The sequence below is a fragment of the Vulpes lagopus genome, chromosome 9, assembly GCF_018345385.1.
Source record: "Vulpes lagopus strain Blue_001 chromosome 9, ASM1834538v1, whole genome shotgun sequence".
NCBI classification, from domain to species: domain Eukaryota; kingdom Metazoa; phylum Chordata; class Mammalia; order Carnivora; family Canidae; genus Vulpes; species Vulpes lagopus.
In genome coordinates, this window is record NC_054832.1 from 57,517,711 (window position 1) to 57,543,924 (window position 26,214).

The following is a 26,214-nucleotide window of genomic DNA, read 5'->3' on the forward strand; positions in this document are numbered from 1 at the left end:
TCCAGATTGAGGAACTTCTCAGCTATTCTTCAAATAAGTTTTCTGCCCCCGTTTCTCTCTCTTCTCCTGCTGGGATCCCTATAATGCAAATGTTATTATGCTTGATGATGCTGCAGAATTCCCATAAGCTATCCTATGTTTTTTTCTGTTCAGTTTGGTCACTTTCCATTACCCTGCTTTCCAGATCACTGATCTGTTCCAGTCTATTGTTGATTTTTAGTTTTTTAGTCTTGTGTTGATTTCCTCTAATATGTTTTTTGTAACTGGATTTTTCAGCCCTGACTAGGTCTTTTTTTTTTAAGATGTTATTTATTTATTCATGAGAGACACAGAAAGAGAGAGAGGCAGAGACACAGGCAGAGGGAGAAGCAGGCTCCACACAGGGAGCCCGACATGGGACTTGATCCCGGGACTCCAGGATCATGCCCTGGGCCAAAGGCAGGCACTAAACTGCTCAGCCACCCAGAGATCCCCAGTTCTTTTTTATATTTTCTTTTTGTTGAAGTTCTCACTTGAGTTCACCCATGCCTTTTTCAAACCTAGTAAGTATTTCTTTTTTTTTTTTTCTTTCCTAGTAAGTATTTCTATGGCCATTACTTCAAATTCTTTATCAGGCAAATTGCCTATCTCCATTTCACTTAGCTCTTTTTTATTTTGTCTTGTTCTTTCATTTGGGAATTATTCTCTGTCTCCTCCATTGGTCTCTCTGTGTTGTTTCTATGTACTAGGTAGGTCACCTATATCTTTTGGTCTTGAAAATGGGCCTCATACACAAGAAGTCCTTTGGGGCCCTATAGCACAATACCCCCTGGTCATCAGAACCATGTGCCCTCCTATGTGACTGAGCTGCAGTTGCCTTCAGCTTAGTTGGTTACAGTCACCTGCTTTACCTACTATGGGCACCTTGGGCAGAGGTTGCTCCTTGCCCTATTGAGAGGCCTGTCTGGAGCATCCATAGGCTCATTAGGTAGAGAGGCAGCAGTCAGCATAACTGTCTCTGCAGGCACACTGAAGGGCCAGACCAGCTCCCTGCACAGCCAGCTAAGAGGTTTGGCTGTAGGAACTGTAGGGGTGCTGATGTGTGGCTATGTCTTTCCCCATTGCCTGGACAGGAGTCACTTAGAATGGCATCAGTCTGACTGATGGAGCAAGGGAGCTGCTTGCCTGGTGTGTCTTGGCAAAAGCTGCTTTGGATAGATGCCTGCCAAGGTGGGCAGGTTCCATGGGGATGGTTCACAGGGGAATAAGGACAGTGCTGTGATGCTAGTAAGATAGATAGCATTAACACTGGCTCTTGCAAACTTCAAATTTCTGGCTCTCTAGTCTGGCAGAAAGAAAGAAAAGAAAGGGTTCCTGCCATCTCTTGTGTTCCCAGGGAAATCCCAGCCTATAGCACCTGTCATAATATTAGTCAACAATCTCCCTCACATAAGCTACAGGTGCTTTTCAAACTGCTGCCTCTACGCTGTCTCAGGTGAGTTAAGAGTCCAATAAAAAGTGTGTGCCTTAATTTAAGAAAATCCAATTCTAAAAATGTCTATAGATAGGGAAGTATTCAAAATGAATGAATTAGAAGGCTTAATTCACTACGCAAGTGAATTCTCTAAAGAACTGATGTTCAAACGACTATTCCTCTGATAGACATAAACATAAAGTTCCATTGACCTAGATTTCTTTTATATGGGAATATAATCATTGATTAACATAAAGTCCATAAAGGATATAGGCAAGAAAGCAAGATTAATAGCAATGATACTCAGAAGGTATTATGAATTGCATGGACATGGATTGCTAATACACTTTTTGTTCCTGTAGCTTATTTGTCCTTGAGTGTGAAAGTATTTTAAAAACAAAATAGAACACTTAATCAAAAGATCTTACATTTGTAAGGGATAAAATGATAAAGGTCTAAAAGCAAAATAAGAAATGTTTGCACTTTTTAAAAATAAGTGGCACCCCAGGCCCAAGATCTTCATGAGAGAAACCAAAACCCACGCTAGGAGGCTTGGCCCTCAAAATAAAACAAAAACAAAGTAACAAACTTCCTAATCCACAAAAATTTAGTTTCTCAAAAAAAGTTTACTAAAGGGTTGAAATACACAGACTCTTTTGTTTCAGTTTGTTTATCTGCTACTCTCCTCCCTTCCTCCTCCTGGTCTCAGAAACTGTATTTCCAAACCAAGCTTAGACCATGTATTTTGTTTCTCCCTTCTTTGTATCTGCTTCTTTCCCTGCACCTCAAACTGATTACTGTTGAATCTCTGTGGACAACCTCCAAATTATTCCCAGGCCTGATCTATCTCCCAAGTTCAACATTTCCAATTATATATAGGACACTGAACATCACATGGAAAATTCCAAATGTCAAAAACAGAACATTGTATCCTTTTGTGATCCCTGGTTTGATCCCTGGTTGTTCTTAATGGTATTACTCATCTCCTAGCTCTCAAGGCTGAAAATTTTGGAAATATCATGCTCTTTCATCCTGACCATCTAACTGCTACCAAATGCTGTGATACTGATCCATTCTGTTCCCACAGTTGCTTTTGTACCCATTCTTCCTTTCCATGCCCCCAGCACTACCTCTGGTGTTGGCCCTCATGCCCTATCATCTGGACAGTTGTGAGTCTCCTGTGTGCTCTGCTGCCTTCTATAATGCTCTCTCTTTGTGGCTTTCATATTAACCTTCCCACAACACAGTTCCATTTATAGACCTCTCCTAATGCTTTGTTTCTCATTGCTTACTAAATGAGGTCCCAAATCCTTAACTAGATTAATCAGAGTCCTAACAGGAAGCAGGTGACACACTCAAATTGGACTACTGAGGCACGTTTAGAAAAATTATACCAAGTGTGGGCAGTGTGTTAGGAAACCAATTAAATGGAATATAGGACATTAAGGCATTAAGGCTAGTGGAAATGGAAAGCCTTACTACCCCTAATCCTGAAAAGGCAAGAGGAAGAAGAAACTACCAGAACCTAAAGTGGCAACATATGCAGAGGGCTGCCTTACAGGTACTATGGCCTAGTGTAGCAAGACTCAATCTTCAGGGAAGAAACCTGGAGAATAAACCCCAGACCTTACTCCTAGTGCTTCATTATTGGCTGAATCCAAATAGAACCTGGTGACCAATGGAGAACAATCCAGGCAGAACAGTTGCCTGCAGTATAGAGATGAGAAGGTGGAAAATGGATCTACAATGGAAGGATAACCAGCGCATTACCTTAATATTAAATGGCTTTCTAATTTAGACTTACATAGTGGTTTTAATTTACCACAGATCCCTTTTAGATTTCCTTTAATTAAGGTAAGCCATTGTCCCCTGTAAACATTCAAAGAGAGATCTTTTTTTGTGTGTCTGTGTGACTTTCCTTGTGTCCAAATAAAAATTAAATTTCATAGTCTTCTCCCATTACCAAAAACTTAGATGCCATTAAGTGTAAATGTCATCACCACTTATAGTTCTGTTTCCAAACTTATCATTCTAGTAGATTGTATTGATGTCAATTCTTCCATGCCCCCATATCTCTGTGGTGTACTTATAATCTCATACAGGACTAGACACACGACTAACTGGAGGCTAAAATAAGGCAGAAGTGGTGGTATACCAGTGCCTAGGCCCCGAGAAATCTTGTGCACCTATTATCACCATGAGAAGGAGTTGCCTGGATTTTCCTGTTTGTACTAGAAAGAGAATGAGTTAACCATGGAGCAGAGCCAACATTTAGATATGGAATTGGACCAGTTGAACCACAGATGCATGAGAGAGCTCAGCCAAAATCAGCTGGACTCTGTAGATGCATGAAAAAGAATTGGTCATTTTTATATGCCATAGTTTTGAGATTGTTTACTAACCATCAAGGAATACAGTGACATGTTATAATCATCTTTCCTGCAGTCTCAGAGATATCTCTGCTCCTTCCCAGTGTTACCCATCTAGCTCTGTCCTCGATACCGTATATAACTACTCCTTTTCACAATATAACTCTAGAAAAAATATCACCTTTTTTTCTCCTATTTTCTTTAACATTTCCCTCTCTGCTGATTATTTGCCCTCTAACTGTAAACATACCAATCTAATCCATAAAAACTTAACTTTCTGCATTATGATAGGCAGAACTCTAAGATGAACCCTGATGACTATGCTTTCGTATAATCTATTGTATGAGTACGGGAGAGACCTGTGAATATAACAGAATATCATTCCTGTAATTTGCTTATGTTATATGGCATATCCGACTTGAATAATGGGAGATTATTTTTGATGGGACCTACCTAAAAAGATGAGCTCTAAGAAGGGATGGTGCTCTTTCTTGAAGGGGAAAAAAAGAAAGTTAAGTGAGTGAGTCACCACACCTTAGCAGACTTTAAGCCAAGGGTGAGTGATAATCTGATGAGGCTGAAGAAAGACCTAGAGATAGTGGTTGAGACATAGATTTATTGGGGGAATTTACTGTGCAGGGAGTCCAGGAGCCACAGACTGGATAAAGTATCTGCTGCTAGGATTTATGTGCACCAAACATTTAGCTTGCTTTTATAGTGTAGCCACTTAATATAGCAATTATCTGTAGCCTCTCCTTCCTTGCCTGGCCAGTGTTCTAAGAAGATCTAAGGCCTAGATCTAAGGCCATCTGGACACTCCTCATTATAAGGGAGATGCTCTGGGTGGTCACCCCCAGAGACTCTGACCTTGAATGCTGAACATGTTCCTCACATTCTGTGTGACAGCAATATATAGAGAATATGGAATCTCTACATTCTCAAGATAATATTAATAGGGATATTCAGGGCATATTTCCACAAACTGGCCATGCAGCATATACCAAGCAAGTGAGAGAAATAAAATGCATGAATTCTCCATTGTTGGGCTTTGAAGATGGAGGTGGCACATGGCAAGGAGTGTGGGTGACCTTTAGGAGTGGAGAGTGACGCTGTCTGATAGCAAGAAAAGAAGGATCTCAGTCCTACAACCACAAGTAATTGAATCCTGATGACAACCTGAATGAAATGTAGGTTCTTTCTCAGAGTATCCAGAAATAAATGCAGACTAGCCAACACCCTGATTACACAACTGTGAAGAACAGAGGAGAGAACTCCATCAAGCTCTGTCTGGCATCCTGACCTACAGTGAGCTAATAAGTCACTATTGTTTTAAGCCTCAAAGTTTATAGGAAGTTGTTATGCAGCCATTGAAAACTAATACATTTCTCAACTTTACTTCTCGTATGTGCTTCTTTAAGGAATAATAAGAAAAAATACTAATACATTTGTATATAGCACATACTATAGGCCAGGTACAATTCTAATTGTTTTACATATAAAATAAAATATTTAATCCTCACAGCCTTTATTACTGTCATTTTCTAGATGTAAAACTTGAAGTACAAAGAGGTTCATAACTTGCCCAAGGGCATAGCTACTAAATGGCAAAGCAGGAATTCAAACCTCAGCACTCTGTTTTTGAATTTATACTCTAAAGCATTCTATGCCATTCCTCTACTTCCCTAGTTCGTTTTTTTTTAAAGATTTTATTTATTTATTCATGAGAGACACCAAGAGAGAGAGGCAGAGACACAGGCAGAGGGAGAAGCAGGCCCCATGCAGGAAGCCCAACATGGGACTCGATCCCAGGTCTCCAGGATCACGCCCTAGGCTGAAGGCAGGCGCTAAACCGGTGAGCCACCCAGGCTGCCCTACTTCCCTAGTTATTATTTACACCTCTACCACTAGATTGTGGATTCTGCCCTCAAAACTCTACTGAACCTTCTCTGGCAGAAATATAGGGTCTTGCTAATTCTCAAGTCTAAATAATATTCCTCAGCCATCGTCTTGTTTAAGCTCCCCACAGCATTTGACATTGTTTACCACTTTCTCCTTTCTCAAACTCTGTCTTCCTGCCTGTGGAAATGCTTTGTCTTTGTCACCTCTTCCCCAACTTGCCCTGAAAATGCTGCTGTTACTCATGATTGGTCCTCAGCCTTCTCACTGTACAGAATTTCCCTAGCTGGCTTCCACTTCTTTCCTGACTTTAGCTGACACCTCTGTGCCTGTGACATCCAACTAGTCTGCCCCTTTCTCCAGAATGCAGGTTGCATGTTTCCAGCTAGCAACAAGACAAATATAATTTGATGTTCCCTCCCTCCCCAAACAGAACACATCTAAGATACCCAAGATGTGAAAGTCCTTGTCATAAATCTCAAACATTATGCCCATCTGTCACTGTTTCCCAGCCTCCATCCTCTTGAACTTCTGGATTTCCTATTTTCATGCTTCCTACTTTTTTTTTTCTCAGAACCTATTTTTCTCTTACCACAAATGATAGCTGACTTTGAAGCTTCCACAAAGTAATTTTGCCAGGACATGTCTTCATCCTTCAGATAGTTTTACAGGTACCTAGAAAAGACTGTCAGATAAGTGAATTTCTTCAAAAATAACTATTGTTCTCCAGATTATCTGTGCATTATGCAAATAAAGAATTCCACCCTCCCTATAAAAATTATGAAGAAAAATGATGCAAAGCCTTAATAAAGCAGAGATACATTAGGGGGGAAGAATTTTGGTATGTATTCCTCAAATCAAACTTCAGTGATTTATCTGTGCCTTGCCTTATCCAATAGTCCAGCAAGACTGAGCACTCCAGAGCTTGGATTTATACTTCATATATACCCAGCTTCCAATAGCCATTTCTCTGTAAAATATCCACATAAGAATACAGATATAAACTGGATATTACTGAGCCTTAAAAAATAATGAAATTTTGCCATATGCAATAATGTGGACAGAGCTAGAGAGTATTACGCTAAGTAAAATAAGTCAGAGAAAGACAAATACCACATGATTTCACTCATAGGTAGAATTTAAAGAAACAAAATAAAACAAATGAATGGGAAGGGGAACAAAGAGGGAAGCAAACTATGAGAGACTCCTAGCTATGGAGAACAAACTGATGGTTGCTGGAGAGGACAAGTCGTCGGGAGGGTGGGAGAGGGGACAGCAAAGATAGGTTAAATGGGTGAGGGAACCCTGGGTGGCACAGCGGTTTGGCGCCTGCCTTTGGCCCAGGGCGCGATCCTGGAGACCCGGGATCGAATCCCACGTCAGGCTCCCGGTGCATGGAGCCTGCTTCTCCCTCTGCCTGTGTCTCTGCCTCTCTCTCTCTCTCTGTGTGACTATCATAAATAAATAAAAATTAAAAAAAAAATAAATGGGTGAGAGCATTTGTGTTGAGCACTAGATCACTAAAATCTTTTTCTGAAACCAACATTATACTACATACTAACTGGAGTTTCAATAAAAACTTGAAAAGATATAAGTAAAACAATAAAAGCATAAGAAAACTAAAAATAATAGAAAAATAAACTCAACTTCTTAATCTTGTTGCCACTGCCATGAAGAAAGCTAAGCTGAGGTAAACCTAAAGTTCATCTCTATTGCCACCTGATAATAAAAGTTTGAAATAAATTTTTCCACTCATAGTTCCAGGAACATCTCTACCCTCTCTTCTCTTAGTCTGATATGAAGCCTAGATGCATATATCTACTTTTTACAAATTAAATTACTTGAGATATGGTTCAAATTATTCTCTCAGCACTCAGGTATGCCGCCGCTGTGATAAATGCAGTGAGGTAATTGCCTTTTCTTCTGGCCCTTGACCAATGCACCACCACCCCCCGCCCCGTGCTTACCTGTTTTACCAATAGCATAGAATGCACATTGTCCCAGTAATGGGGGCCTCTTGATGGCTTAGGGCCCTTGAGCTCTGGAAACACATCTTAAGTGAGTGCTGTGCCTCAAGCATGTAATCAAGTTGAAACCACTATTAGTGAAAAATAGTATTAAAAGTGCAGGGACTAAAAATCGGCAAACTATAGAAGTAAACCTGTGTGAGGCACATCAATTCTTTCAAAGCCTCATATGACCACTTGGTATATGACAATACTTTACCTGGTAAATTAAATGTTGACCAATTGCTTTCAAAGGTAATAGATTCTAAACCACTGGAATCTAAGAAGTTTACAGTTCCATAGGGAAGTGGGCCTGAGTAACTGTAGACTGAGGATGTTGATAAACCATCTGCCCTAAGCATGAAATTATGACATTTAAGTTCTTTTTCCCTATATCTACACAAACATCTTTTTCCAAGTATAATGAAAAGGCAGTGGGGTGCAGAAAGCAACTAAAAAGTATGTCAGGGCCAAAATATAGTGATGAACTTTGCTGTAACTTAAGATTCAGAAAACAATATGATTTCTTTGTTGTAATCGAAAGGAGGTACTAGATTCTAGTCCTGTATTCATCATTTGTTAACTCTGCTATCCTAGTTGTAAAATACGCGTCCTCTATTAAATCAGATAATAGCTCACAGACTTCCTAGGAGAAAATAAGGGCATGAAAGTGAGAACACTTGAATCCTCTGTGAAGTAAGCACGAGTGAATGACATTATTTTTTGTTAATCCAAAGGCAATATAATCTGTGTACCTGTCAAAAGCCAAGACTACAAAACCAATCCCATAAGACCAAAATGGTCATGGCTATGCAAGTTTGTTTTTGCGTGTCAATGGAAAATGTTCCTAAAGTCAGATTTCCTTTCCGCTTCCTCAAAGTATAGCTGAATTGGATGGTAAGAGAGTAATTACTTTTCATGCTTTTATTTTTTTTGCAATTTCATGCAATTACTTACATGCTTTAATTTTAAGTCGTAATATTACCTGAAGCCAGTTATAATAATACCCTTCAGGGTGCAGATAAGAAAGCTTGGTTTCTGAGTTCATGTTGCCTGCACACCCTCATCAAACATCTAGTCCTGCCCCATAAGAAATAGTGCCTGCTTGCCACATAAACACTTCTGTCAATGGAAGGGACCAGAGTCAGGAGCTCCTTCCTGATTCACAGTACCCATCAGTCAGAAACCCCTGGCCCATTTGGAACTACTCTGATTCAAGCTCACTACTCTTCAGTGTCACCTTTAACTTGATTTTCAACTCTCCTGTGAAGCCATCTTCAATTGTACTTCAGATTCTTTCCCCTTCAGACGACTTGTCCAGCTCCACTGTGACCTCAGGATGCCTCCACAATGTGTACCATTTGGCAACTGCCCTCCTTCCAGGTTCACGGTGGACTTTATGGTGAGCCTGAGCAAGTCGACCAAACTAAATGAACTGGGTGGCTAAGCAATGCTCCTGGGTATCCCGAGAAGAGCCATCTTACTCAGCTGCACCTACCTCAACTTTTGCTTTCCTGTGCTTTTCCCAGGCCTTTGTATGCACTTGTTGTGTACACACTATTGCAGCCAAAGTACACAGGTGGTCACAGTGTTTCCCTCTGTTGACATGGGCTTTCTACAAGCTTAACCCCAAGGCCAGTGTGTATCTGCCAAGGCACTATAAAGCCTCCAAGCTAAGGGTGAGGTCATAACTCTCTTCTGTTTCCCTTATGAGATAAACCACATCAAGCCTTTCCTAACCCGCCCTTTTGGCCCACACTTGTAAGTTACAGCCATGCGTCCTTTTGCCAGAGGTGTTGGTGTCAGATGCTGGCTCTGGGAGAGTGGATCCTGTAAACTTGCCTCATCAGTAGGCTTTGAGGAATTACCCCAGGGAGCTAGATATGTACTTGCTGCTAGCTTGTTTTTCACAATTATTGTCCTCCTGAGAACATCCAAGATTTCAGTCTCAGAGATAAGACGACTCTGTCTCTCACTGACATGTACTCTATGTGGATAATTCCAGGGAAAGCTGAGGGCACTACAGATTCCCTACCCCTACTTGCCAGTCACCTGAGACAGTGCTTAGAAGTGATGATAAATGACTGAAAATGTAAAGGCCTCATCCTAGGAAAATGAAATCTGCTTTAATGACAAATAGCATCTTTTTTATGATTTGTATTATAAACTTATTTTTTGAACAATATAGTCTATTATAAATATTCTTCCTCACTGCCCAGGTTCACCATTGTTAAGTATTGCTGCTATCACAATAGGGAGCCTCCCTATGCTTTGAATGAGTGCATGAATGTGATCTCTCCCAAATTCACCTGTGATCTGATGTACCAAGTTTGTTAACAGAGTCCCTTACAGGTACTTATATACAAAACATAAACCATGATGGCTTTTGTAGCTCCAAACTGACAGTCCACATTCTCCCACAGATTAAACGCTGCTTTAAAGGGTACTGCATGTTCAGAGATTTGTTATTTTTGGAAAGTAACTTAAAGAAGTTCTGGATGTATTCCCTGCTTAATACACTGGCTTAGGGCAGAGCCTGTTAGTTTAGAGAGAGCCCTAGATAAATATTTAGGTTAGTTAATGTAGTATGAGAAAGCCTGCAATGTTCTCCAATTAATAAAAAAAAAAAAAAAGGATGACAAGGGCTCCTTAATAAACCAGACTTAGATGAATTCCCTGATAAATGTAGAGATTCTAGAACTCCTATGCACAATAACTAGTATTTCTTAAATACTTACCGTGTGATTATCGCTTTTCTACATGTTTTATATGCATTACATTTAATCCTCACACAAACTTCTTAAGGTAGAATAACAACTCTAATGGGTAGGTGCTTTCATTTCTCCATCTTACAGATGAGCAAGTTGAGAGCAGGGTTAAGTCATATACCTGGCAAATGTGGAATTGGGGTTTAAATTAAGAGAGACTGAGTCCCAAGTCCACCCACTTAACCAAACCATACCTCTGTTCATTACATCAATTTCCCCATTATTCCTTTTGCTAACAATCATGATTCAAGATGGCATAGGTTTTTCTTTCCCTAGGTCAAAGAGATGATCCATTGTATTCAGAAACAGACATCGACAGTGGAGAATCCAAATTGTATCTAGAGTCCAATCAGTGAATACCCCAGGTCCTGAAATGGAGAGGAAAAACCAATAGCAATGGTTTTATTTTTAGCAAAAAATTACAGGCTCTGTCCATGTTTATACCACATTTAATCCAGCACTCATTCATAATTGCTTATTTTTTTACTATGATAAACATAGATAACTTTCACTTTACCTAAATATCTAAAAATAATATTGAAAATAATCTAATATCTAAAAATCTCTATAGTAAAATATTTTGAATCCCTCGGATTCAAAATATTTCTATATTACTCATCAGGAGTAATTTTGAGCCTGGGGAAATGGGTGGGGCAGTATATGTGTCTCAAGCATGCTGATAGGATCATCCCCCAAGTATCTTCTCAAGACAGTGAAGGGCTATTGCTTGCCCTTGGGACTTCTTAGAGTCCCTCTTGGAATTGGAATTCATTAACAAAAGCTGTCTCCCAGGAGTGATGAAGAAAGATCCCAAGCAGTCTTCACTGTCTCACCTCGTTCTCTGAGATCCATCACATGATTTTTTTTTTTTTTCCAGGGAGGCAAGCAGGGATGGGTGTTTCTTTTGGATGGGAATGCAAAATTTGATCTTTGTGAAATCCCAGAAGTCCTAGAAGAAGTATTATCATATTATCCCAAAATTGAAAATACTAAAGAAAAAGACTAAAGACAGTTCTGTTAGGGAAATGCTAGGTTATATTTCCACACGGAAAGAAAGTCATGTATGTCTATATCTTGGGAATCTTAAAATCCAAATTTTAAGAATAGTCAGGGTACAAGGTATGGATATAATATGATACCTTGTGTCAGAAGTCACCTGCTCAGATGAGATCAGGAAATAAAAGTCCAAAGACACAAATAGAGAAAAATATTTGGGGACTATCATATTTTTATGAACTAAAATAGGATTGTAATAGACACTCCCCAAAGTAGGTTGAGTACTCTCTCCTTCCTATGTTTCCATAACTCCCTATACTTTGTGTATCCTACACTTTGGGTTATTTCTTAAATTTCCCACTAAACTCTTAAGCAGGGATTCTTGTTCATCACTTACCACTCAGCTCTACCTAGCCCAGTACACAGCATCTAGTGAGTGCTCAGTCAATATCTTATTGTGGACTAAACATTGGTGTCCACCCGCCCCCCACCTGCTCCCTAAATCCTTATGGTAAAGCCCTGACATCCAACATGGGGCCATTGGGAGGTAATTTAGGTTTAGAGGAGTTCACAAGGGTGAGTTTCTTATGATAGAATTGGTGCCATTAAAAGAAAAAGAAACACCAGAGCACATGCCCCCCCCCCCCCCCCCACTAAACCCGGCTGCCTCTCTGTGTATCCTATGAAGAGACAGAAGAAGACAGCTATTTGTAAGCTAAGAGGAGGGTCCTCGCCAATAATCAGATGAGCTGGTACCTGGATTTCCCCACCTCCAGAATTGTTAGAAATAAGTGTCTGCTGTTTAAACTTCCCTGACTGATATTTTGTTACAGAAGCCTGAGAAAACTAATAAATATGTATTCACTGACTGTGAATGAACAATAGCTTCTGAAGAGCTAGATGTAAAATGCAAGTGAAAATAACTGTGATGATTTCCTGACAGTGGTAAATCCTTCAGTTCCTTGCTGCTTTTTTACCCTGAAAATAAAACTATCTACATCCTTTGAACTAGTGAAATGTAGGAAAGGAAGGAAAAAAGATATTTCATCTTCAAAGCAATCACTCATATGAACAAGGAGAAGAGGTTGGGTGGTCGGGACAAGATGCAATGAAATAATGACATATATTCACAAGTTTATCAGTATTGAGTCTAAGCCAAAAACCCTTCTTTTTTACTCTTCACTTCGTTGACTATATGTTTTAAATAACACTTGAAAAATTACTTGGAATCTGCTGGTACTCTTTATTTGCGTCTCATGAACCAGTCTAATAGATTTCTAGATGCAACAACAATTAGCAAGAATAATGCATCAAATGGACAGAGAAGGGTGAGCAAATGGCTCTGCTGTTTATTGCAGACAAAAGGTGTCTACTAATTATTGACTTTGTTTAATTAATGTATTGTAATTTTCCATAGAGTTGTGCAGAGTTGTCATTTCCAAAGTGCATACAGTGATGAAAAAACAGCTACTTAGTGTCTTATGCTCTGAAACCCATGAACCTAAATTATTTCTTTAAATGCTTTTTTCTCCCTTTAAATTAAGTGAAAACAGCTTGGAAAGAAGAATTCCAGAGTAACTTTCTGTTCATCACCCCAAGGAATTAGCCTAGGACCTATTGATAGATAAGTCATAGCAAGTTTATATTCATCATTCTGCAATTTAGATCAATTAAAGTAGAATGCCCTGGGAATTGGATGGAGATTCTTAGAATTTATGTTTATTATGTTCAAAAGGGAATAATTTTCCTTTGTAATCAAAAGGATGCAAACAATGAGACTTCTGAGGTAGAAAGGGCAAAAAGCCCTCTTTCAGTGTCCTCTGCTTTTTCCTCTCCTGAAGTTGAAAAGCCACTTGGAGAATGAATGAATGAAACCCTAACCTGAAGCTAGAAATTTTTGGGGACCATTGATTGTTGAGATGTAGCATCTCATGAGATGAGAGTTGAGAGCATCTCTCTTTCTTAAATCAACCTGAGAAAACCGCCTTAAGGAAGTATGTGAAATGAAGGGGGATGTGGATTTAGCCCAAAAGAGAGAAACCATGTCAGATTATGCTCTCCCTTCCAGCATAGTTTCTGCCCTTTTTACCCTGGCCTTTGAATTTTTTCATTGTTCTCTGAATAATCTTCTGAAAGAATTTTCACCTGATAAGGAATTTTTATGCTACCCACTGGGTTAGGAGACATTAAAACTAATGAGTTTTTGGTGAAATGTCAATTATTCCAATAAAAATCATACAGGAAAGCAATAAATAGAATATCAGCAGGCTTAAACATAGATGATGCAGCTTTTCACTGTATATAGAGCACAAAGGCTCTGGGGCCCTTACTAAACCCCATAAGAAGTGAAGCAAACACATCTCTACGCATCCAAACAAGGTAGAACCTAAACCTATGTTTTCTAACAGCAGGATCTTGCACGTGGTAAAATGATGCCTCTGATCTCTGACACTTTGCAAGTCCAGAGAAGAGAGATTCACATTCCTGTTGCCTAATACCTAGTACCCAAGTCCTCACAAAAAGCACATTAGCATAAAAACAATGCACATAAGTGGAAAGAAACCAAATTCCCCGTTTTTCTTTTGATCTCCATTTAGTTTCAATAAGGCAACAACTATTTAAGAATTCACTGTACCAAAAACTATGAAGAGTTAAAATGGAAAATGAAGGTTCAGTTTTCCCTGAAGCAGTTCACAGAGTAACGGAATTAAAAGGGCAGCTATGAGTGTGATCTTTCTGTTTTAATCAACTAAACTACTGCAAAGACAACTTTTTGGGTTTAAATACAAGGGAAGCAATGGTGTGAACCGTCTGCAAAAGGACAGATGAGAATTTCTGCAGAAAGCTTTTTCAAGATGGAGAGGGAAAGGAAAGAGAGGTTGGGGGCCTGGGTGGCTCAGATCTTGATCCCAGCATTCTGGGATCTGTTCACAGCGAGCTCCCTGCTAAGCAGGGAGCCTGCTTCTCCCTCTTGCCCTTGCTCATGCTGTTTCTCATTATCTCTGTTTCTCTCAAAAATAAATAAAATCTTTAAGAAAAAAGAGATTAAATTTTTGAGTATTGATTAAACTATGTAACAATATAAATTATCAAATAATATAGACTATAAATGCCATATTGTCAACTTCTCAGTTACTCCTTATTAAACCACTCCTATATGCTCAAACTGCAATAATTGTTGGCCTATGCTACTTTGCACTGGAACACGAAGATCCCTTTACCCCCATACTGGCTTCAAGGTCCATTCCTAGGTGCTATAACAATATCCGTCTATTTCTCCTACATGATAACTGGGAAAGAAAGATCCCTACTCCATGCTCACTCAGAACTTGAAGACCTCTATTCTCAATCTTCTAGATTAAAAAGCTAAAACTCAGAGAGGTAAAGTAACTTAGCTACACAGGACTTGCTGTGGTCTAAATATTTGTGTCCCCAAAATTCATATGTTGAAATAAACCCCCATAGTGATGGTGTTAGGAGGAGGGGCCTTTAGGAAGTGACTAGGTCATGAGGGGGGAACCCCCACCAATGGGATTAGTGCTCATAAGTGCAGCAGGAAAGAGACCCTAGTGAGCTCTCTAGTCCTTCTTGCCTTGTGAGGATTTAGCAAGAAATCTGCACCCCAGAAAAGAGTCTTCACCATCCTGACATCCTAATCTCAGACTTCAGGTCCCCATAACAGTGAAAAATAAATGTTTGCTGTTTAGAAGCAACCCAGTATGTGATATTTTGTCAACACAGCCTGAAGGGATCAAGACGAGACTTGAAGGCATTAACAAGTACAACAAGACTTTGAAGCCAGGTAGTTTGATTGCGTAGTCCTTGATCTTTGCGTCACAAATCAACTATCGTCCCTGATCTTCATGTTTTCTGTTGTGAACATTGTGAACTTACTCCTGTCTTGAAGACTTTGCACCAGCTGTTTCCTCTTCCTAAACTTCAAAAGTTGCAAATAGTATGCATTGTATGAATCAACTTCACATTTTTATATCACTACATGAATATAAAAAATATTTGGAGAAACTTATCTTGAATGTTTACTATGCCCATACTTAATTTTTTTCTTTTTTTTTTTTTGAGATAGAATTGGCATACAACAACATATAAGGTTAAAGTGTACAGCATAACTTGACATAAGCATTTGTGGAATGATTGCCAACCAAATAAGTTTAGCTAATACCCATCATTTCACAGTTACAAAAAAAGGTTTTTTGTGAAAAATTTTTTTAGCACTTCTAGGATTTACTCATAGCAACTTTCAAATATACCATTTCGTCATATGGTTGTGACATCATAATATCACCAACAGTTACTTGTAATTAGAAGTTTGTATCTTTTGACCACATTCACCCATTTTTCCCATTTCCTACCTCCTGCCTCTGGTAACCAAAAATCTTTTTCTTTAAGCTTACTTTTTGGTTTGGTTTTTGTATCTCATATGTCAGTCTAATTGCACAGTATTTGTTTTTCTGTCTGACTTATTTCCCTTGGCATAATTCTCTCAAGGTCCATCCATCTTGTCACAATTGACAGGATATCATTCTTTTTCATGGCTACATGGCTATTTCATTGCGTGTATGTGTATTTAGTCTTTACCCATTCATCTGTTGATGAACATTCAGGTTGTTTCTATGTCTTGGCTATTATAAATAATGCTATAATAAAAATGACATACTCATTTCTTTTCCTTTAGATATGTATCCAGAAGTGTAATTGCCGAATCATATGGTACCTTCCTAGTTTTAATTTTTGAGGAACATCTCTGTTTTCCACAGTGACCACACCAATTTACATTTCCACCCCCCACTGCACAAGGGTTACCTTTTCTTCACAGTTTTGCCGAAACTTGTTATGTCTTTCTGATAACCATTCTAACAAGTGTAAAGTATATTTCATTATGTTTTTCATTTCTATTTCCCTGGTGTTTCATGATGTTGAGCACCTTTTCATATACTCTTTGACCATTCCAGAGCCTTCTTTGGGGATGTCTGTTCAGGTCCTTTGCCCATTTTAATTAGATTATTTAGATGCTGTTGTGCTATTTATTATTTGAGTGCTTATGAGTGGTAGGTATTCCTTATGGATTTGGGATATTAACCCCTTATCAGATGTATGGGTTTGCAAATATCTTCTGTCATTCAATAGGTTGCTTTTTTGTTTTGTTGATTGTTTTTCTGTGCAGAAACTTTTTGGTTTGCTGTAGTTCCACTTTATTCATCTTGTTTGTGCTTTGGTGTCATATCCAAAACATTACTACCAAGACTCACATCAAGAAGTTTGTCCCTTTTGTTTTCTGCTAGGACTTTTTGTGGTTTCAGGTCTTGTATTTAAGTCTTTAATCTGTTTTGAGTTAATTTTTGTGGGTGGTGTAACATGGGGATCTAGTTTTAATCTTTTATATGTGAATATCCAATTAAGGAGACTGTCTTTTCTCCACTGAGTATTCTTGACTCCCTTATCAAATATTAGTTGCTATATAAGCATAGGTTAAGTCTGGGTTCTCAATTTTGTTCTATTGGTCTGACTTTTTTTTCCCAATACCATACTGTTTTCATTACTATAGCATTGTAATATAGTTTGAAATCATGAAATATGCTTTATTCTTCTTTCTCAGGATTTCTTTGGCTATTCAGGGTCTTTTGTGGTTTCATACAAATTTTTGGATTGTTTTTTTCTACTTCTGCAGAAAACCCCCTCAGAATATTATTAGTAATTGGAAATTTCTATAGATGAATTTGGATAGTATGGACACTATAACAATATTCTCCCAATCCAAAAACATGATATATCTTTCCATTTATTTCTGTTACCTTCGATTTGTTTTACCAATATCTTGTCATTTATAGCATCACAATCTTTCACCTCCTTGGTTAAATTTATTCCTAAGTATGTAATTGTTTTTACTATTATTGTAAATGAGATTGAGTTCTTTCTTTCTCAGATAATTTGTTGTTCGTATATAAAAATACTGCTGGGTTTTGTACATTGATTTTGTTTCCTACAACTTTGCTGCATTTGTTAATGAGATCTAGCAGATTTATAGTGAAATCTTTAAGGTTTTCTATATATAACCTTACATCATCTGCAAATAAAGACCTTTTTACTTTTTTCTTTCCAATTTGGTTACTTTTTATTTCTTTTTCTTACCTGATTGGTCTGACTAGGACTTCCAGTACTATGTTGAATAGGTAGTGTGAGAGTGGGCACCTTTGTTGTGTTTCTGATCTTAGAGGAAATATTTTAACCTTTCACCATCAGGTATAATGTTAGCTGTGGGCTTGTAATATATGGTCTTTATCATGCTGAGATATGTATGCTCCTTCTATACTTAATGTATGGAATGTTATTATGAACATATGTTGAATTTTGTCCAATGCTTTTTTTCTGCATCTGTTATTGTGATCATATGATTTTTATCTTTCATTCTTAATGTGACCAATATAATACATTTATTGATTTGTGTATGTTAAACCATCCTTACAATCCAGGGATGAATCTCACTTGACCATGGTGTGTGATTCTTTTAATGTGCTGCTGAATTCGATTTGCTAGTAATTTTTTTAGAGTTTTTGCATTTATATTCATCAGGTATATTGGCCTGTAGTTTTTGTTTTTTGCAGTGTTTTTATCTGGCTGTGGTATCAGGCTAATGCTATCCTTATAAAATGAGTTTGGTATGTTCCTTCCTCTTTGAACTTTGAGAGTATGAGAAAGATTGGCATTAATCTTTAAATGTTGGTGAATCTCACCACTGAAGCCATCTGATATTGGCCTTTTCTTTATTGGGAAATTTTCGATTCATGCTTCAATCTCCATGCAATTAATTGATTTTTTTTAGATTGTCTATTTTTTCCTGATTCATTCTTAGTAGGTTAAAAATATCCATTTCTTCAAGTTTGTTGGTTTATAGTTGTTCATAATAGCTTCTTATGATTCTTGGTATTTCTGTGGTATCAGTTGTAATGCTTCCTCTTTCATGTATCATTTTATTGATTTGGGTCTTCTTTTTTCTTGGTTAGTCTAGCTAAAGTTTTATCTTTCCAAAAAACCAACTGTTACTTTTGTTAATATTTTCTATTGTTTTTCTGTTCTCTATTTCATTTATTTCTGCTTAGTCTTTATTATTTCTTTCCTTCTGCTAACTTTGGGCTTAATTTGTTCTTTTTGTAGTTACTAAAGGTGTAAAGATAGGTTTATTCTTTATATTTTCTTGATTACATGTATTCAGAGCTATAAACTTTCCTCTTAAACCAGCTTTGCTGTATCCATTAGTTTTAGTATGTTTGTTTCTATTTTTCTTCATCCTGAAATACTTTCTAATTTCTTCTTTTCTTTTTTGATCCGTTGGTCACTCAGCTGAGTGTTGTTTAATTTTCATATACTTATGAATGTACAGTTTTTTCCTGTTGTTTTCCAATTTCATACTATTGTGTTCAATATATGCTCTGTATGATTTCAATCATCTTAAATTTGCTAAAGCTTATTTTGTGGCCTAACATATGGTCTATCCTAAAAAATGTTATGTGTATCCTGGAGAGGAATGCATATTCTGCTGTAGCTAAGTAAAATGTTCTATATATATCTGTTAGGTTCATTTGGTAGTGCTGTTCAAATCTACTGTTTCCTTATCGATTCTCTACCTAAATTATCTATCCATTGTTGAGAATACAGTAATAAAGTTCTGGACTATTACAGTATTCATGTTTATTTCTCCTTTTAGTCCTATTAGTTTTTGCTTTACATATTTGGGTGCTTTGATGTTGGTTGTATGCACATTTATTTATATCTTCTTGATGAATTAACCTCTTTATCACTATACAATGACCTTTGTCTCTTGTGACTATTTTTAATTTAAAGATCATTACATTTGGTATAAACACCCTTGCTCTCTTTTGATTACCATTTGTTTGAAATATCCTTTTCCATCCCTTTGCTGTTAGTCTGTGTTTCCTTAAAGCTATAGTTCATGTCATAGGCAACATATTATTGAGTCTTTTTTTTTTTTATCCATTTGCCATTCTGTATTTCTGAGTGAAGAATTTAGTCCATTTATGTTTAAAGTAATTATTTATAGATGTGAAGTTACTATTGCCATTTGGTTAATTGTTTTCTGACTATTTTTTAGATGCTTCCTCTAACTCTGGCTTCCTTTGTGATGTGAAGACATTTTGTGGTGGTATACTTGATCCCTTTATCATAATATTTTGTGTAACTTCTACAGATTTTTTTCCTTTGTGGTTACCATGATGCTTACTTAAAATACCTTATATTTAAAACACTCTGTTTTAGGCTGATAACATGTTAACTTTAATTTTTACTACCTCCTCCTTCCACTTTTTAGGTTATTGATATTAGAATTTACATATTTTTATATTGTATATTCAATAACCAATTATATTTATGGTTATTTTAATACCGTTTTTACCTTTCAGAGTTGTAAGTGAATTACACACTACCATTACTATATTAGAGAATCTTTGACTAAACTTACATTTACCAGTGAATTTTAGAGTAGCTTCATATATTTTTATTATAGTAATTAAAATCCATTTACTTCTGGTTGAAGAGCTCTTATTTGCATTTCCTGTAAGAGAGAGATCTAGTGGTTTTGAACTCTCTTAGCTTCTTTTTTTACTTTTTATTGTTATGAAAGTCTTCTCTTCTATAGGACAAGGGAGCCCTCATAAGACTATAGGTGAATATTTCAACAGAAATATTTATTTATTTATAACAGAAATATTTATTCTAAAGAACGGCTTTTCTGGTTATAATATTCTCAGTCAACACTTTTTTCCCAATATTTTTAATATATCATACAATTTTCTCCTGGCCTGAAAAAAATTTTTTAATAGATTTTATTTATTCATGAGAGACACAGAGAGAGAGAGATGCAGAGACAGAGACAGAGGGAAAAGTAGGCTCAATGCAGGGACCCTGATGTGGGACTCGATTGGGACTCCAGGATCATGCCCTGGGCTGAAGGCAGGCACTAAACTGTCCAGCTACCCAGGGATCCCTGACCTGAAAATTTTTTGTTGAAATATTCACCTATAGTCTTATGAGGGCTCTCTCATATGTGTCCTATTACTTTTCCCTTGTTGCTTTCAAAATACTTTGTCTTTGACTTTCAACATTAATTATAATATGTCTCAGTGTAACCCTTTTTAGATTCAAACTATTTGCTATTCTTTGGGCCTCATGGATCTGGATGTCCATTTCATTTCCCAGGTTCAGAAACATTTTGGTCATTATTGCTTTAAATAAACCTTCTGTCCTTTTCTCTTTATCTTCACCACTGGTAATTCCATAATGTATGTATATATATTGGTGGTATCCCGTAAGTCCTCAAAGCTTTCTTCATTTCTTTTCATTCTCTTTTCCTTTTGTTCCTCTGTCTGGAGAATTTCAATCAGGTGTTCTAGGTCATTGGTTCTTCTGCATGGTCAAGTTTGCTATTGAAACTATCTATTGAATTTTTCAGTCATTAAGCTCTAGGATTTCTATTTAGTTTGTTTATGGTTTCTATTTCTTTGTTGATCTATTTGTTTTGTCCATGCACTGTTTTCCCAATTTCATCTAGTTGTCTGGGTGTTCTTGTGATTCACTGAACTTCTTTAATGTGAGTATTCTGAATTCTTTGCAAGCTTATAGATCTCTATTTCTATAGTGTCCCTTATTGGGGCTCTATTACTTACTTTTGGTTGTGTCATGTTTACCTGTCTTTTTTGTGGTTCTTGATTCCTTACATTGTATCCACACATTGGAGGCAGCAGAATCCTCTCATAGACTTGATAGGTTTAGTTTGGCAGTCCTTCATCAGTCAGTTCAGCTTAAAGTTCTGGACATGTCAGCTGATAGCATCCTTGGACAAGTGAAGCTTGATATCAAAGTCTTTTGGGGCAATACCTCTGCTGAGCCAGGGCACAGGTGGGGCAGCATCAGCTAAAAATGGTTGACTGGTGCTGCTGGCTTGGTTCTCTGTCTAATGGAGGCTGTAGAATGGGCTCCACACTTGTTCAGTTTTCCTGGTCAGGCTTCTTTGACAGTCAGGACTAAGAACTCTACTCAGCAGTAGGCAGGGCTATATATTAGCTTTATATGGGTTAATGGGACAGCAGAATGGGTCCCAAGGACAGTATGTGGACCTGAATTAGGTAGAATGTACACTGAATTTCTTGGCTTATTGGAGCCACTGGTATTGCTCTGCAGATAGGGAGAGCTACTGGCTTTGCTCTCTGCTTAAGCACCACCATATGTGAGTCTGTGATATGGGCTACACAACTTTCTATGGTTCTGGTTGTTCCCAGGTTGGAGGAGTTGAGGGCTGTATTCAACAGTGGGCAAGGCTATGAATTCATTTCCTGGCCAGAGGGGCCCACTATACAGGCTCCAAAGCCAGCAAGGCTCTTGTTTAGGGATTCAATTAGGCAGAACTCTGCACCAAGTTCCTTGGCCTGATGGGTCACTGTCCTGGTTTTGTAGATGGGCAGGGTCACCAGCTGAGGTCTCCATTCAGCTGGTCTATGATCCCCAGGAGCTCTGGTTTGGTTTCCTGGTCAGGCCAGCTGGATGTTGTATTTTGCTTTGAGAGGGGCTATAAATTATCTTTCCTGCCCAGTTGAGGCTATGGAGGCTTCTCATCTACATTTTGCCAGATGCTGGCAAAGCTCTTTGGGGACTGAATTGGGAAGAACTGCACCCTATGCTCCCTGGCCAGACAAAGCCCACCTTCTTGGCTTTTTAGATGCAGGGCCACTGGCTGTGGTCTCCAATCAAATGGAGTGGGTTATACTGATTCCCAGGAACTCTGGTTAATTTCCTGATTATACCATCTTAAATGGCTGAAGATTATATTTAACAAAGCTACCTTGTCTTAAATTCTTTAGGGAGAAGTCTTTTTTCCCCATTTGTTCCCCCCAATTCCTCACAGATTGCCACATTACCACATAGTAAGAGCTCAATAAAAGAAAATATTTCTATCATTTTTTGACCTATGGACATGGTCCAGGTGCTGGAACATGTGCCTCATCTAAAGCCTAAAACCACTACGAGGGTAGGTATAACCATATCTACTTTCAAATGAGCAAACTGGGACTTTGAAAGGTTTAAACAACTTGTCCAAGATTACAGAGCTAGATGATGGTAAGCCAGTTTTGGGTCTGACTCTGGAGGCTCTGCTCTTAGGCTCCATACCATACTTCCTTAAGCTATAATAAATACAAATTTATTTAAATAAATGAATATTTGCTTAGAAAAATCTGTGTTGAAAACCTAGTATCATGTCTCTTTATAAAAGTGAAAAGTTAATAAAGGAAGAGGGAAAAAAAGACTAAAGCCAAATAAATACAGAGCTGAGACCGTACTGGAGAGAGTAAATAGTAACCAGAGCAAAGGGCAGGAGAGGATAATGGGAAAGGAGATTGGAAAGACTCTACTCAAGTCATGGAGTGTGGGTATCAGACGAGGGAATACATCAGTGGACAATTACTATGCACTGTGATTATAACGAAGTGATTAGACTAGTGCTTTGGGCAGAAGCAGTGGGGAATAAAGTTGAAGAGATATCAGGTGCAAATAATTTTGCCATGATCCAGAAGGAAAGAAATGAATTGAGCAAAGTAAAGACATTAATAATAAGAAACCCAAGGATTCAGCATGGGAGATGTTTAGAAATAAAACTAAGGAATGCAATTACTGGTTGGATACGAAAAATATGAGTCCAAAAATAATGGTGTTAGAAACCGTCAAAGAGAATGTGAGTCCATGAACTAGCATGTCCAAGAAGGAAAGGAATCAAAAAGAAAATTATGCGCTTAGTTTTGAAATTTTTTCTTTAAAATATAAAGATCATCTCAGTAGATTACAGAGAGGCTTTTTTCTTTAATATACCATCTCTTATTTCAGTGGGAGACAAAGGGTAAGTAAGTGCACAACCCTGCAAATACTTCTTATTGCCTACACCATCAATCCTTAGCTAGGTATTTATAGTCTAGGAGGGAAACTAACACTTAAGGTGGTGTTTATGATAATTGCTAAAGGAGGCAAAGAAAGCTGAGAGGAATAAGCATTAAGTAATTTCCATTGTTCTTACTCTACCCACAAGGAAATCTCAGAGATCAAGAATAACAGAATGAAGAAGGGCTCCATATTACTCAACTCTCTTCTTATGGTATCAGAATGTCCTGACTTTGTCTCAGTTCTGTTTGTTTTTGTTATCAATGCCCAGGATAAGGACATTGAAGACAGCTTATCAAATACATAGTAAATGTGGATGGAGTTCCTTAGTTGGGCAGTTTAAGGGAGGATTGGCAAAATCAGAATTCAAAATTTTCTCAAGCAACTAAAATAACAAAAGCCCAAGAGGTATTTGTAAATGATAAGTGTTTAGAAACTTTTTTGGTAATATTTCATCTGAAAAAACATAACTGAGGTTTTCATTGAACCCCAAGTTCAATAAAGCCAATGTGTAAACCTGGGCCACATTAATAAAAGTTAAATTTCAGAATCTTGGCAAAAAAAAATTCCATCATATTCTTTACTAGTCAGGACACATTTGAATAGTTGACTAAATTTTAGATATTCGATTTTACAGGGAAATTGGTACACTTGAGCAGTATAAGGAGAATACGAAGAAAGATGAAGGGCATAAAGAGTTATATCATATTTTTAAAAAGAGTTGGAGAAGGGACTTCTCCTGTCTTAGAGGATTTCAAGGGTAGTAATATGGAAAAGTAAGCAAGCTTTACCCCAATTAGGTTTAGAGAGCAGTCAGGCATTACCAAGAGGTACCTTTCACTCCATTTAAGGACAAACTTTCTAGAAAGTACAGATGTTTAATAGAATGGACTATCACATAAACAACTTGACCAATATTGTGAGGTCTTTATCTCAAGTAAGGAAGGAAGTCCTATATTAGGTGGGAGGTTGGTTTTGACAACCTTGTCTGGTGTGATTAGATGACCCTACATTTTCTGGAATATCACAGGAATAATGACTTTCCACATAAGAAGGGAGTTATTAAATCAGTACAATGGAGAATTAGAATTTAGAGCATGGAATCCTGGATTTGAATCTTGATTCTGCCAATTGTCAGTTGTATCATTTTACGAAACTGTTTCCTCACGTAAAAATGATATGGTGATAATATCTGCCTGACTTTTTATCCTTATGAGACAGTTAGGTAAGATCATGTATGTGAAGTACCATGTATTACTTTTGAAAAGACATGATAAATTGCTAGCTTTTATAACTAAATATCAAAAATTGGTCTTAAATCTTCTAGTTGGGAAATTGAAACCATTCTGCCCTCATTAAACTTATATTCCAGGGAAAAAATTGGTTTCTTCTGCTTAGTTCAGACCAAGCATCTTAAAATGTCAAGTAACATGACTCCTCACATTAATTAAAACCTTGTGTAAATGATGTTTTTCCTGTAAAGCAATCAGGGTCTATTCCTTAACTTTACCTATTCCTATAGATCTTTATTTCACTCTAACTTATCCATTGGCACAAAAAGGGAACAGTATTTGAATATCATTATGTGTGCAAAGAGTTTATATTGTAGAATATTTCTATAACCAATAAGTACCACATTTTTCCATTTATTCAGTTTTGGCTTTGATGTTTTATAATGTTCTTATAAAGATCAGGTCTCAGACACAGTGCTGACTGAAGTTATTCTGCTCTTTCCTCTTTTCCTTAGAATTATCTTGCACCTTTAATGTTTTCCAGACTGGAGTAGCTTCTCAGAAAAAGAAGAGGGCCCTGATGCTGGTTTGCTCATAACAGAACCCATGCTAAGACAAGCTGGCTAGCCAAGCAGTGGGTGCCAGTGCCATGATGCAACATCTTTGCATACACTTTCCAGCAAATGCCAACTTTTTTCTATTTCCAGTATCCACCCTGCTTGTCGATATATTTTTAATATACTGCTGCCTGGTTTATCTGTGAACTGGAGACAGAGCTATATTTTAACATTAGGGACAACGGGTGACCTCAAACTCCAAAGTTAAGCATTTGGTCTTCTTGTTGAAAGATACAGAATAAAGTGCAATCTGAGAGTATATTGTGTGTCAGTATCAGCCAAATACCCAATTACATTACTGCTTACCCTCTCAAGTGTCAGGGATGACCTTTTATGTTTAGATTTAGTTCTACAATTGGAAATAGGAAGAGAAGTAAAATTCATAACACAAACTAAAATCAAGGTTCTAGTGTATAATCTCTTTCCAGGGAAGCACAGTTAAGAGTTTGGGGGTTTTGTTTATTTGTTTTTTGCTTTTTGTTTTTTGTGGACTTCATCACTCATCTTGGAAAAAAGAAAGGATAAATGTGATAGTAGTATATTCTTCCAAATCACTAGCAAGCATCTAATTTTTTTCCAATGCAAGATTTCAAAGTTTCTATCCTTTGGAGAATGTAATTGATTTAATGAAAAGATGGATTAGGAGTCCATACATCCAGATTCTATTCCAAGCTCTATCAAGTAACCGATGTGTGTAAGTAACTTGACATCTTCATAATAGCTATCTCATCCATATAATAAGGGAGTGAGTTAATTTAGTTACCAGATTTCACCAGTTCAAATGGTCTGGTATTTGTCCTCTTTGGGACTTCTTGACACATTGCTAAAGATAAAAGTGTAAGTGCTTATCTCAAGTTAATAACCTATTACCTAAATAAACTAGATTTGGGAGTAGGAAAGAAAAACCAGAACCTTTGAGGTT